A 12059-nucleotide genomic window follows, 5' to 3' on the forward strand; every position below is an offset into this window, starting at 1 on the left:
TCTTGTTCATGGTTTTCAATAATGAAGTAGTGCACTTCACCTCATCGCAAGTGCAGCATGTAATTCAGTATGTTGGACGTGCTGTGATCATATTTCATAAACACTTATCTCTGGCAGTATTCACCAGTGTTGTTTGAGGACAGTGTTTATTGCTCTAATGAAGGTCTGTTAGAGGTTTTGGATATGCAGTATGATCAGTTTCTTTGGATGTTACATTGGGGGTTTGTCTGTGTATAGAAATTCTTCACTATGAAAATGATAAATGATCCACAGCTCTTAAAGATCTTCATAATGGATTTGCTGTTTTGAATTCAAATCCTACAATAGCAGTTTCTCCCACAGGCATACTTTTACATCTGGAGTCACTTATTATTAAACGATTCAGTCAGCTAGGAAGAACTGAAACAGATCTCATTTGTTAAAAAATAGAATAGATAGAATATGATTATTCGGTCACTAACCACCTCACTGTATTTTGTAAGGTTTGAATGTGTATGTGTGTGTTTTTGTGTGTGAGAGAGAGAGACTGTCCTCTCTGAGTGAATCTAATATCTCTTATATTTAATCAATCTAGCATTCATCTAAGTCTATGGTGATGTGCCTGCTGTATTTCGTAGGATAGGTCAATCTCATGTGCTCTAACAACATAGCTTATTTTTGTTCCACCTTACAAGACCATGAGAAACAGTTGAGAATATATAGAGCACAGTGTTGAAAAAAATCATACTGCGGTTTAAGGTCTACAGATGGATTTTGTTTGCTTTTAGGAAATACTGCAATAGGTGCTCCTTTTTTTGCATTTTGAATCTAAAAAAGATGGTTTTCTCTTCAAGAGAGCACTTTATGCATTCACACCATTATATTGCTGTATAAAAGCATGAAACACATGTTTTGTGCTTTCTTAGATTAAGCTTTAAAGGCATGGTCAACTCTAAACACTGTAACCCTCTCAATCCGACGTGACCTCCATACGTTGCAGTGTGTGCAGCTGTCAAATGAAATTAACGCGTCAGAAAAATGTGCTTGTCTGTTAGTTGTAGAAAATATGTATTTCTTCCTTTCAGCATCTACCTGTCTGTTAAACCCTGTAGATCTCAGTGGAGCTGTTGGTTTGCCTGCCAAATAACACAGTTTTACAATTAATTTTTTGCATGCGCTGCTGATGCAAATCCAACTGAATATTGGACAGCCCATGCTGTGAATGTATTGAAATGTATCATGATATCTGTGTTGGCATCCACACTGATAGAAATGGGATGAAAAACAAATGTTCATTTAATTTCTTATAAAATCAAAAATCCAGTGCTTAATAAGAAACAAATGGTATTTTTAAATAGGGACAAAGTTATTGTTACTGTGAAGGCCCTGTTTATGAATATAAAAGCTGGCAGAGATTTTACGATGATCATTGGCTTGCCCTCCCAGGACTGCTGCTATTATGTTATATAGCCAATAATTACTCTAATTAGACCACAGTAGACGTCTCACAGTCTTGTGATTGTGTAGCAATCCGTTACATTATAGCAGAGAAAATAAATACTGAAATGAAATAATGATGCTTTTGAATCCATGGCACATCCAAGATAGTTTGAACATCCTAAAATTAAATTTATGCCATTTTTGATTCACACTCATGTCCAGTTATCAAAGAAAAAGGACTTAATATAAGAACAGCATGTATTCAAAATATAAAACTTGCTGAATAAAAGTTTGTATTTTTATTTGTACTATCCCCAAACTTTTGAATGAGGCATTGCAGCCTTGCAGCAAGCACCACTGGTAATAATACAAAATTTTTTTGTTGAACATCAAATCAGCATATTAGAATTAGAGAAATAAATTACATTTAAAAAAAAATGTTAAAACAGAAAAGTTTTTTTTTTCATGTTTGTAAGTTTTGAACAAATAATTGCAGTTTTGGTGAGCATCAGATACTTTGTATGACTGGTTGTACATTATTATACATAACTCTTTTTCAAAGTGGTTAGAGAGTTTGACTCCCAACCCTTAGGTTGTGGGTTCGAGTCTCGGGGCCGGCAATACCACGACTGAGGTGGCCTTGAGCAAGACACCAAACCCCAGCTCCTCCCCGGGCGCCGCCACATAAATGGCTGCCCACTGCTCCATGTGTGTGTTCACGGTGTGTGTGTGTTCACTGCTGTGTGTGTGCACTTTGGATGGGTTAAATGCAGAGCACGATTTCTGAGTATGGGTCACCATACTTGGCTGTGTGTGACTTCACTCTCTTTAATTAACTATGTTATTATTAGTCAAATTTCATTATAAATGTGCATTTAACTGCAATTCTCAGCATTGACTTCATCAGTTTAGCTCATGCAAGGCTTACTCACAAGACTCTTGAAGCACTAGTTTTTCTCCATTTTTCATTATACAAGGCATTTTTGCAATGGCCACAGTGACCAAGGCATCTAAATAAGCGTGCAAATTACTGGAGGTTTGGACCGTGAATAGAATTTCAACGAATTTCTTTCAGTCACGTACTGCATAATTGGTCAGAATATGTCAGCTTGACAAATATGTTGTGTTGACAGCCTTTCACTGAGATCAATCACAAGTCTATCAGGCATTGATTTAACCCATCCTTTTATAAAAGCTGAAAATCAACAGTTTCTCTATCTTCTTTCATTCCACTAATACACTCAATGATACTGACTTCTGTTCAGAACCACTTTTTAAAAGCCATCAAAGCCTTAAACATAAGTACAACAACAGAACTGACTCTTAATAAGGGCAAATCTGTGCAATAGCTCCTCTCTGAACATAAAGCAGCTTATTTTTGGGGTTGAGAAATATATATATATATATATATATATATATATATATATATATATATATATATATATATATATATATTTCAGGGTTAACATGTAGGAAACAAACACACACCCTTAAGTTATTTGTTTGTTGTTTATTTGGCCAATCTGGTTGTCATGGCAACAGCAACATCTCTGTGTTGACCTGGTTGACCTCTGGTTCTTTTTATTTTTTTTTATTGTGCAATATCCAGAAGATGATAAGTCCAAGCTTCAGTATCCATTCATCTGTATAAACATGACGGATCGTGTATAAAGCGTTTTTAAAATTTCTCCCACCTAGCCATGCATTTGCATGTGGGCAGCCTGCAATGAGTCATATGATTAGGGAGCTGGAAGTTCAGTTCTTTGTGTCCTTTCCTTTCAGTTAAGTCAAGGTAAGCTTTTTATTAATAGCTTGTGATTCACAGCAAGGTGAGAAGATCACACAAATAGGCACTCTTCATAGGCACTTTATTTTGATTATTAAAGTTTCATTTGCTTGTCCGCCGGTTCCCGCCTCCTTCTTGCCGAAGATTATGAAGATTTAATTCATTACAGGTCCATTTTAATGAAAATAAATAAAGTCCAGTGTTGTTTTATTTTGGAACCCCATTGGTGGTCATTATATGGAAAAAAGAAAGAGCAGCTGAAACATTCATTAAATTGAAATCTTTTTATGTTTCTAAAAAGAAAGAAAGTCATTAAGGATTGGAGCTACTTGAGGATAAGTAAATGATGATTAAATACATTTTTGGGTGCGCTACCCTTTTAACATCAATAGCGATTACTAGCAAGTTTTTAATTATGTTGATAGTTCGAGCCAACAGGAGTTATGCAGCAGAATTCAGATATATGCAAATGTATAGCAACATAATTGGTCCAGAATTCCAATCCATATAGATGTGTTCTGATTGGTTGTAATTGCATAGTCTGGCGTTATTTTTGCTTTCAGACAGACAAATTACTCATCTTCTGCTCATGTCTAGAAGATGAATGTACAGCTCCAGACAGCCTGAGAGACTTAAAACATATGTATATCACCTCTAAATCAAATTTTAGACCACTTCAAGTCTGTCTTTTAAATTGTTGTCCAAAGACCGCAATGCATTTGTATTCTTCAATATTTTCTTAAGGTTAGGAGTGTATAAGGATCCAAACAGCTTAACAAAGTTAGTGCACCAGACACAAAGGAAATAATAATTGTACATAAAAGCAGTAACATGCCCCAGAGGCATCCAGAGATTTCAGCAGATAGAATAGGAGAAATGTATTTGCACCAAAACTGGGATCCAAAACAGCATATTTAAGGAACCTAACCTTTTCTATTAACAACACCAGAAGTTATACATTCTTAAAAATAATGGTTCTTTATTGGCATCTACGGTTCCTTGTAGAACCTTTGCACAAGAGGTTCTTAAGAGTGTAAATAAATTCTTTAGATTATTAAAATGGTTCTTTCAAAGGGCTGTTCACGCAGAACATTTTTTTCCATTCTTTTGTGCTACTTTCCCATTGTTTTTCCATGTAAACGCAGGTTAGACAGATGTGTTTCACATCTTTTGTTGTGTCCCATGCATGACACGTCATTCTAAAATATGGCTAACAAGTTACAATAATTCAAACTTAAAAACAAAAACGCGCTCCATAACTTACGTGCTCCATAACTGTGTTTTTTCACCAATTCCACAGTTATAAAAATAAAGGTTCTTTACAGGAATTTGTGGTTCCATGAAGAATCTCTAACATCCATGGAACCTTGAATGCACACTGGTTCTTTATGGTGGAAGAAGGTTCTTCAGATTATTGAAATGTCCAAAAAATGGTTCTTTGAAGATCTGAAAGGTTCTTTGGGCAACCAAAAATGTTTGTTCTATGGCATTGCAGTAAACCATATTTTTTAAACATTTATTTTTGAGAGTGCACTACCTGCATCTTGCGTTTTTCAAAGCAAAAAACTTGTTCTGTGTGAATGTTGCATGAAAGGTTCTGTGGGGACCCCAAAATAAAAACTTTCCTATGGCACTGTTATAAAAGCCCCCATTTGTGTACTTTATTTTTAGGAGTTGGCTGATAGGAATGTTGTTCTAAAACAGCGTTCCATCACAGTCCCCGTGTACACCCGACCATCGAGGCGAATCCTCATGTGCAAAAACTAGGGTCTGGGATCCTGTTGTACTCTCACACATTCCAGCATTCCCAGTGCAGGGGTTAATGCATCACCGAGCTGTTGATGTGGGAAACACTGTGGAGGAAGCAGCCATAAATGTGGGACAGAAGCAAAGGAAAAAGATTAAATGAAAGAGAGAGATGGACAGATGGGAGAATGAGAAACATTTCGATGTGTACACCATTTGGGTTTGATTTGGGCTTTGGGGAATGAGAGTCAGCTGCCCGGGGATCATGAGCGCTCACATTCATCATCCGCTCAGTAGGGAGTTCCAACAGAGGCCGTAATGTCCTGATCCCTTTGCTAAGTCGTCTTCTGATTGTCAAAGCACGTGGTTAGTGTTCATACTGGTATAAAACGGCAAGTGAAATCAGTGTGAAATGTGCAGCTCAGTCTGTGTTTGCCCACAGCTTTCAGGCCTTTGATGTTTGAGTGCCTCCAGAATCTATAGACTTGTGGGTGTTTATTAGTGGAAAATGTCAGAATTCGATTAATGCTTTTGAACCTGGACATGCCCTGTGCCCGTGACCGAAAATAATAGAGTGTTTTTCATTGCTTGTTGTTTTATTGTGTCAAACCTGATAAGATCCTCTAAAATAATTGTTTCTGGAACTGGACAGTGTGTATTTTTAAGAATGTTTTTAATTAAAGAAATAACAGAGGCCTGCTGCTGTCATTTAACTTTTATGATACATGACTCTTGTAATGAATCAATGCACCCACATGCATACCTAAGTGTATGGATTTATGTTTTTAATTGGAGTTGTAGAATGTGTGTATGTAGCATATAAGGCCAAAGCATAATTCTGATCATGACGCCAAGACGTCAGTGAGATTTATTTGCATTTATGAATTAGGGGAATTGTTTCAAGAATGCATTATATTTTTCTAATGCTTACTGGGAAGAAAAACAACATGCATACTAGTGAATTTGTATAAACGTGCTTGAATATGGGCGTTATGTCAGATTTTGTGATAACAAAAGTATAGAGTACTTCAGATAGGTTAATATCAAAGCTAAATCTACAGATCCATATAGGAGGCATCCTATAACATTTGAAAAAGAGTTCATTTATGAATTATATCAATGACCAAAAAGATCCAAATTGCTCTTGAACATTTTTGAGGACGGTAAGATTTATATTTTTTAAGAAACTGACATTTTTACTCAGCCAGGATTAAATTGATTAAAAGTTACAGTAAAGACACAAAAGACTTTCATTTCAAATAAACACTGTTATTTTGATCTATATATTATATTGATTATAATGTTGATTATTAAATTATAATATTATTTTAATACATATATAAAATCCTGAACAATATGTTTCATAGTTTCAAAATAAAATAAAACGATTACAAACAACATTGATAATCATTACAAGAAGTTTCTCTCTTGAATTTTGATGTTCATGGTGACCTGAAATGAGGAGAAGACTTCACACGGATGTTCTCACTGTAATTTTAATGCTTGCATGTACTTATTAACAATACTTATTAAATATTTAATATAGTAAGCCTTCAACTATATTTTGAAAATATCATGAAAGCCATAACATTTCATTTACACATGCAGTTCAGTAATATATGCCCAGTTTTATACAGAACTGTATAAAGTCTTCCTCATGCTTTTACACACACACACAGCTCAGATATGCAGAGACCAGTTATTGGTGACCATCACTGTGTGTGTGTTTCCATAAATAATGGGATTCAGCAGTGCTGCGAAACAAGATGTGTTGAGGTTTGTTTACAATAATCTGCTTCCTCTGGTTTATATGATGGAAGTTGATCCCAAGACTCCTTCGGGTCTGTTTGTCAGTTTATTAAATGTTCTGTATATAGCCACATAACATCAATCCACAATGCTCTAATGCATCCTATGAGAGTACTTTTGGAGCTAGACATCAGAATGGAGACTATAGGTTGTTGTTGTACTGTGTGTGGGCTCTAATCTTCTGTTAAAAGGCGTTTAGAAAGATTGCTGGGCTTTTGTGTGTACGTCTCTCATCACAGCTTTACCGCTGAATCTGCTCTCTAATCTCCGTTTTATTACACAGGCTTTATGTTCAGAGATGTTCTGAAACCAGCACTTAGCCAAGATTGCCACCTTTCTCTTTACCACTCCTTCTCTCACATACACTCCCTGAGCCCTTCACCAACCTTAAAGTGCATTGTAGGTATGAATTAATGATCTTGTTGTGAAAAATAGTGACCATATTTTTTAAAGCTTTTTAATAGTCCTGTCTTTATAATAGGGTCACCTGCAGTACAGTACAGTATATAGGTTTATTGTAGAGATGCCAGTTGCTTATTTTCCGCTCTTTTTGTTCGAGCAGGTTGCTTGTTGTTCTTGTGAGATGTGGCTATGCTGGTGGAGCTCCGTCGGTGTCCTTTAGCCTGAAGCTGCTCACTTGTTATTGCTTCCTATCTCAATGGGGAAAGGCACAACAGTGCTGTGACCAGACTCTCAAGTACCACATTTCACACACATCACAACATGCAGCAGAACATTGCACATAACTGCCCTACTTTCACACAAGTGTGTAAAACATAACAGAAATCATTTCAGAATTGTATTATTTTTTTTGGGGGGGGTAAACATTTAAATATTTGACTCCTATGCATGTTATGATGTCCTTTTTGGAGCTTAACAATCTCCTTAGTCCCATATCTTTAAACACAACATAATTTTTTTTTTCATTTTATTTATTTTATTCATTTCTTTGAGTTGCAAGTTAAAGGAGCAGACTAGCAGTAAAAAAAAATTGAGGATCAGTCTGGTTAAGATTTATTGAAGAAAAAGGGGAAATAAAAATATAAAAAGATTCTCTGTGATTCTAACTACTAAATATTTTGCAATCTAATGGAAAACTTCTCCATGTCTCCGTGTTTCCCCTCTCACTGTGTTTAAACGTGGATGTAATTTAAAAGACTATAGTGAGATCAGACTAGTCCCCTCCACCTGCAACAACACAAACCACATTAACACCAGTTCAAAGCTACTGCTGTGGTCCATGTAATCAGTGCAGTACTGTTGCACATCATTTAAACACCCACACACTGGAAAATCATTTCCTATTAGAGGTTAGTCTATTAGAAGCTGTAAAATAAAAGCATAATTTACCTGATAGCATGCCCCTGTGGTAAATCATAAGTAGGAAAATCAAATAGAGAACTTAAAACATGCATTTGCAGAACATTTCTAGTATAATAAGATACATTTTGCTGAGTTTAACCATCTGATTACTTCATTGCATTATATACTGTAGGAATCGAGAGGATTCTTTTACCAAGGAGGTGACTTGGATCAAAAAAACTAAGACGACAAGAGATGAGAGGGGAGTTTTATTGTTTTTGCGTTCCCAAAATATTAGATTACTACCAAGAATGGGTTGAGTTCTGAGTATTTCAGGAGGAATCATGCTGTCTGTCACTGATGCTGCGTCACACAGCAACAGTTATCCGTGTTGTTTTTGAAACTTTTGCGTGCAACAGAGTAATAAAAGTGACAAGGACAGATCTCTGGGATCTGAGAAGCTCTAGAGCACTTTGATCATTATGATAAATTAACCTCCTGCACTAATAAAATATTTCTCAGGCTATTTAACTTGTATCGCTGAGAAAACACCCGTCTAATATGAAAGGAAAAAAACATTCGTCCCACTGTTTGAAATATGCATAAAAACATAGCTAATAGCTTCTGGTTCCATCTGACTATATACATGTCTGAGAGTGTCTCACTGTCTCAAAAAGCTTCAAGTTAAGAGGTTTTTTAAGGACAGATCTGTCAGGAGAGTTACAGAAGCAAAAATGTAACCGTGCCATCATTTCCAGACAGTATAGAGAGGTGCTTATTTAAGTTCAAGTTAGAAAATCTTTTGCAACCATTAGTGAATCTATCTATCTATCTATCCTTTACTTTACTTTTACTTATCTTCCACCTTACATTTCCTCTCTACTTGTCACTTAATTTTCTCTTTACATTTTATTCTTACCTTGTCTCATGCGTGTTTGCCTCTCTTGATTGTCCCTTTTAACTCTTTGTACTTCACATGGTTTCTTTTCTTTTCTCTTCTCGTCTCATCTAGCTTCATTCCTTTACGTTCTCTTCTTCTCATCTCATGTCATCTCATCTCTACCCGTCCCGGCTCGTCTTTTACTTGCATTTTCCGTCTCTTCTGTCTCCATCACAGAAGTAAGAGTCCTCATCTAGGTCTCGCTCTTCAGGCGACTCGTTTCACAGACAGAAACAGTTGTAGACAGCACTCTATCTATCCTGTCACGAGCTCTGACATGTGACTGATTCTTTACCTGTTGTTTCCACAGTAGTTTATGTGTATGTGTGTGTGTGTGTGTGTGTCATAGACACTGTGTGACACTTTTATTTATCTGACAGGCCTGTCATCACATATACAATGTGTCAAGATCACTCCTATGCAAATAGCTCGTTATCTTTAACCCTGAAGCCAGAGTCACACACACATAAAAATATCCACAAAAAAACATATATCCTTTAAAGCTTGAATGCAATTTATCAGCATGACTTACAAAAATATATATGGTTCTGAACTCAGTATGTTTAGATAACAGTGTCTCTAGATAACACTTGATGAATGTCCTTTGATGAAATTTTTTTTTTCCCAAATATGTGCAGCACTCGACGGGATGCCCTAAATGAGGGCTTTCAAAATCCTCTGAGTAGCAGCCCTGAAATTCTTCTGTCAATGTTAAGATGACATGTAATTTGTGTGTGTGTTTGTGAAACGGAGAGGAAACCAGAGAGATACTGAGACCAGGTGCTTGCTTGACAGTACATAATTAATTTGGTTTTGATCTTATGGGTTTGAGCATGAAAGCCCATCCACTGTTTTGTTTGTGTGCTGTGGTTGATGCACCATGAGAGAGCTAATGATAAGGCAGACATTTCACATGCAAATAAGAGTTTTCAGTTCATTTTTTTAAAACATTGCATCGCCTTCTCTACAATACCTGCCAAAGACATTTAATAAACGCTTGCCTCAATAGGCAGCATTTTATGTGCTCTCAATCTATCATTCTATGATGTTCGTTTGGACAAATTCTGAGGAAGCATTATATTAATAATGTAGAACAAAATACAAGAATGCATTGCGACTAGCTCAGTGAATAACTGATGTGAAATCACTGCACTCAAACCAATCACTGGTGTTGATCTGAAGGCCACACAATAGTTGATATGTGTAATAAAGATTCATCCATTAATAAGCAGTAAAACAAGTGGCTCTGTGGTCATTGGGTTCAGGTTGGAACACAAGCAGGAGGGTCTCTTGACCAAGTCAGAAAGAGAGGCCAGCATGTGAATGAGTTTTAATGCTTGTGCATTTTGACCCCAGCAGCTCACAGACAGCCTGAAACACTCCAGACACAAATCTTGCTCAACAGACGACTCCCTCCAGACACTCAAATGCAAATGAGAGGACAGAACAGTAGTCATAAATCTTAAAATCATAAACTGCAGAAACAGTTTTTAATTTAAATTATTTATAAAAATTATTTATTAAACATTTAAATATTGATTTATTGATTAAAACTGTTTAAATAATTAAATTTATTAGATCAAGTGCAATTAAATTAAGACTAAAGTGAGCCAACCATAATGGAAGTGAATAATTAAAATAAAATAAAATAAAATAAAATAAAATAAAATAAAGTAAAATTAAATTAAATTAAATTAAATTAAATTAAATTAAATTAAATTAAATTAAATTAAATTAAATTAAATTAAATTAAATTAAATTAAATTAAATTAAATTAAATTAAATTAAATTAAATTTTAATTATTCACTTCCATTATGGTTGGCTCACTTTAGCCTTATTTTATAAAAAAATACATTTTTATTTTTCATTTTGTAATCAATATTCTACAAAACCCGATGACTGATTTTATATTGAACCTGGAATATTCAATATAATATATATTCAACCTTTTTCTTTAATTCCCAAATTAAAAGTTTCTGATAATGCAATAATAATAAAAATCATGTGAATGATGTTGACGTGTAACCAGCTTTATATAGAATAAATCTGATTGTTTTATTTTAAAAAAGCATTTATGGAATTGACTTGAGTGTATATCATTTTAGCTCATTTTTCAAAAGTAGTATCCATTTCTTTTATATATATATTTTATCTCCAGTCAAAAATGTCTTTTTTTAAATGTCATAGGGCACAGATTTTCTGTTGTAAATCGGACTTTCCTGTTGAGAAGAGATTTGAGTACCTCTGAGTTTCTACCTGTGAGATAGAGCTGTGCTCATTTATTTTAACACTAAACCAACAACCTTAACCCCGGCCCTCAACTTTATCCTTCTTTTCAACTTTAATTTCCTGCTGAGCCACTCTTTCGGTGAAAGATTATGTTTATTTTCTCACCTTTAGACAATCTTTCGCCTTCCTATGGATTAATCAGTAAAAGGAGACAAGACTGAAATGAAATGTACATTTTCAGTCGATACTGATACTATTTATGTTATCGTTTCTTTAACTGATTGAACTGTCTTTTTGTAATAGTAATATTTTACTACGTTTTATCCCTTTTGCTTTATAAACAGTTATCAGACTTAAATGTCCTGAATGACTGAATAAAGCTGATGCTTTAAAAAAAAGTCCTCTTCGTGATAAACAATCGCAACAATCAACAATCAAGACTCGTCTATGTTAGTGACCTTCCTTTTTCCACATTCATTTAATGCAATTATTTAATAGTCTATTTCTTTCTTTCAGTGGGTTCATCATGCTGAAAATGTCCTGGCACCCTCTGCTGGTAAATGACACAGAGTACTTTCAGTGCACTTTGTGAGCTTCATCATGTTTCTTTTTTCATCATGCAATGTATCTTATGTAGTTCATTAAACATTCCTGTGAACTCTGTCGCCAATACCTTGACACAGTGAAGAGTGGCCCCTTCCTGCTGAGCTACATGGGATTTCTTGCCCCATGTTGTCATGGCAGCTGAGATTGAAGACTGCAGGCTTTAATTGTAGTCAGCCCACTAGGAAAGGGGGTATTGTTAATGAGGTTACACAGCTGGAAAT

This window comes from Carassius carassius, chromosome 22, assembly GCF_963082965.1.
Source record: "Carassius carassius chromosome 22, fCarCar2.1, whole genome shotgun sequence".
NCBI lineage: Eukaryota > Metazoa > Chordata > Actinopteri > Cypriniformes > Cyprinidae > Carassius > Carassius carassius.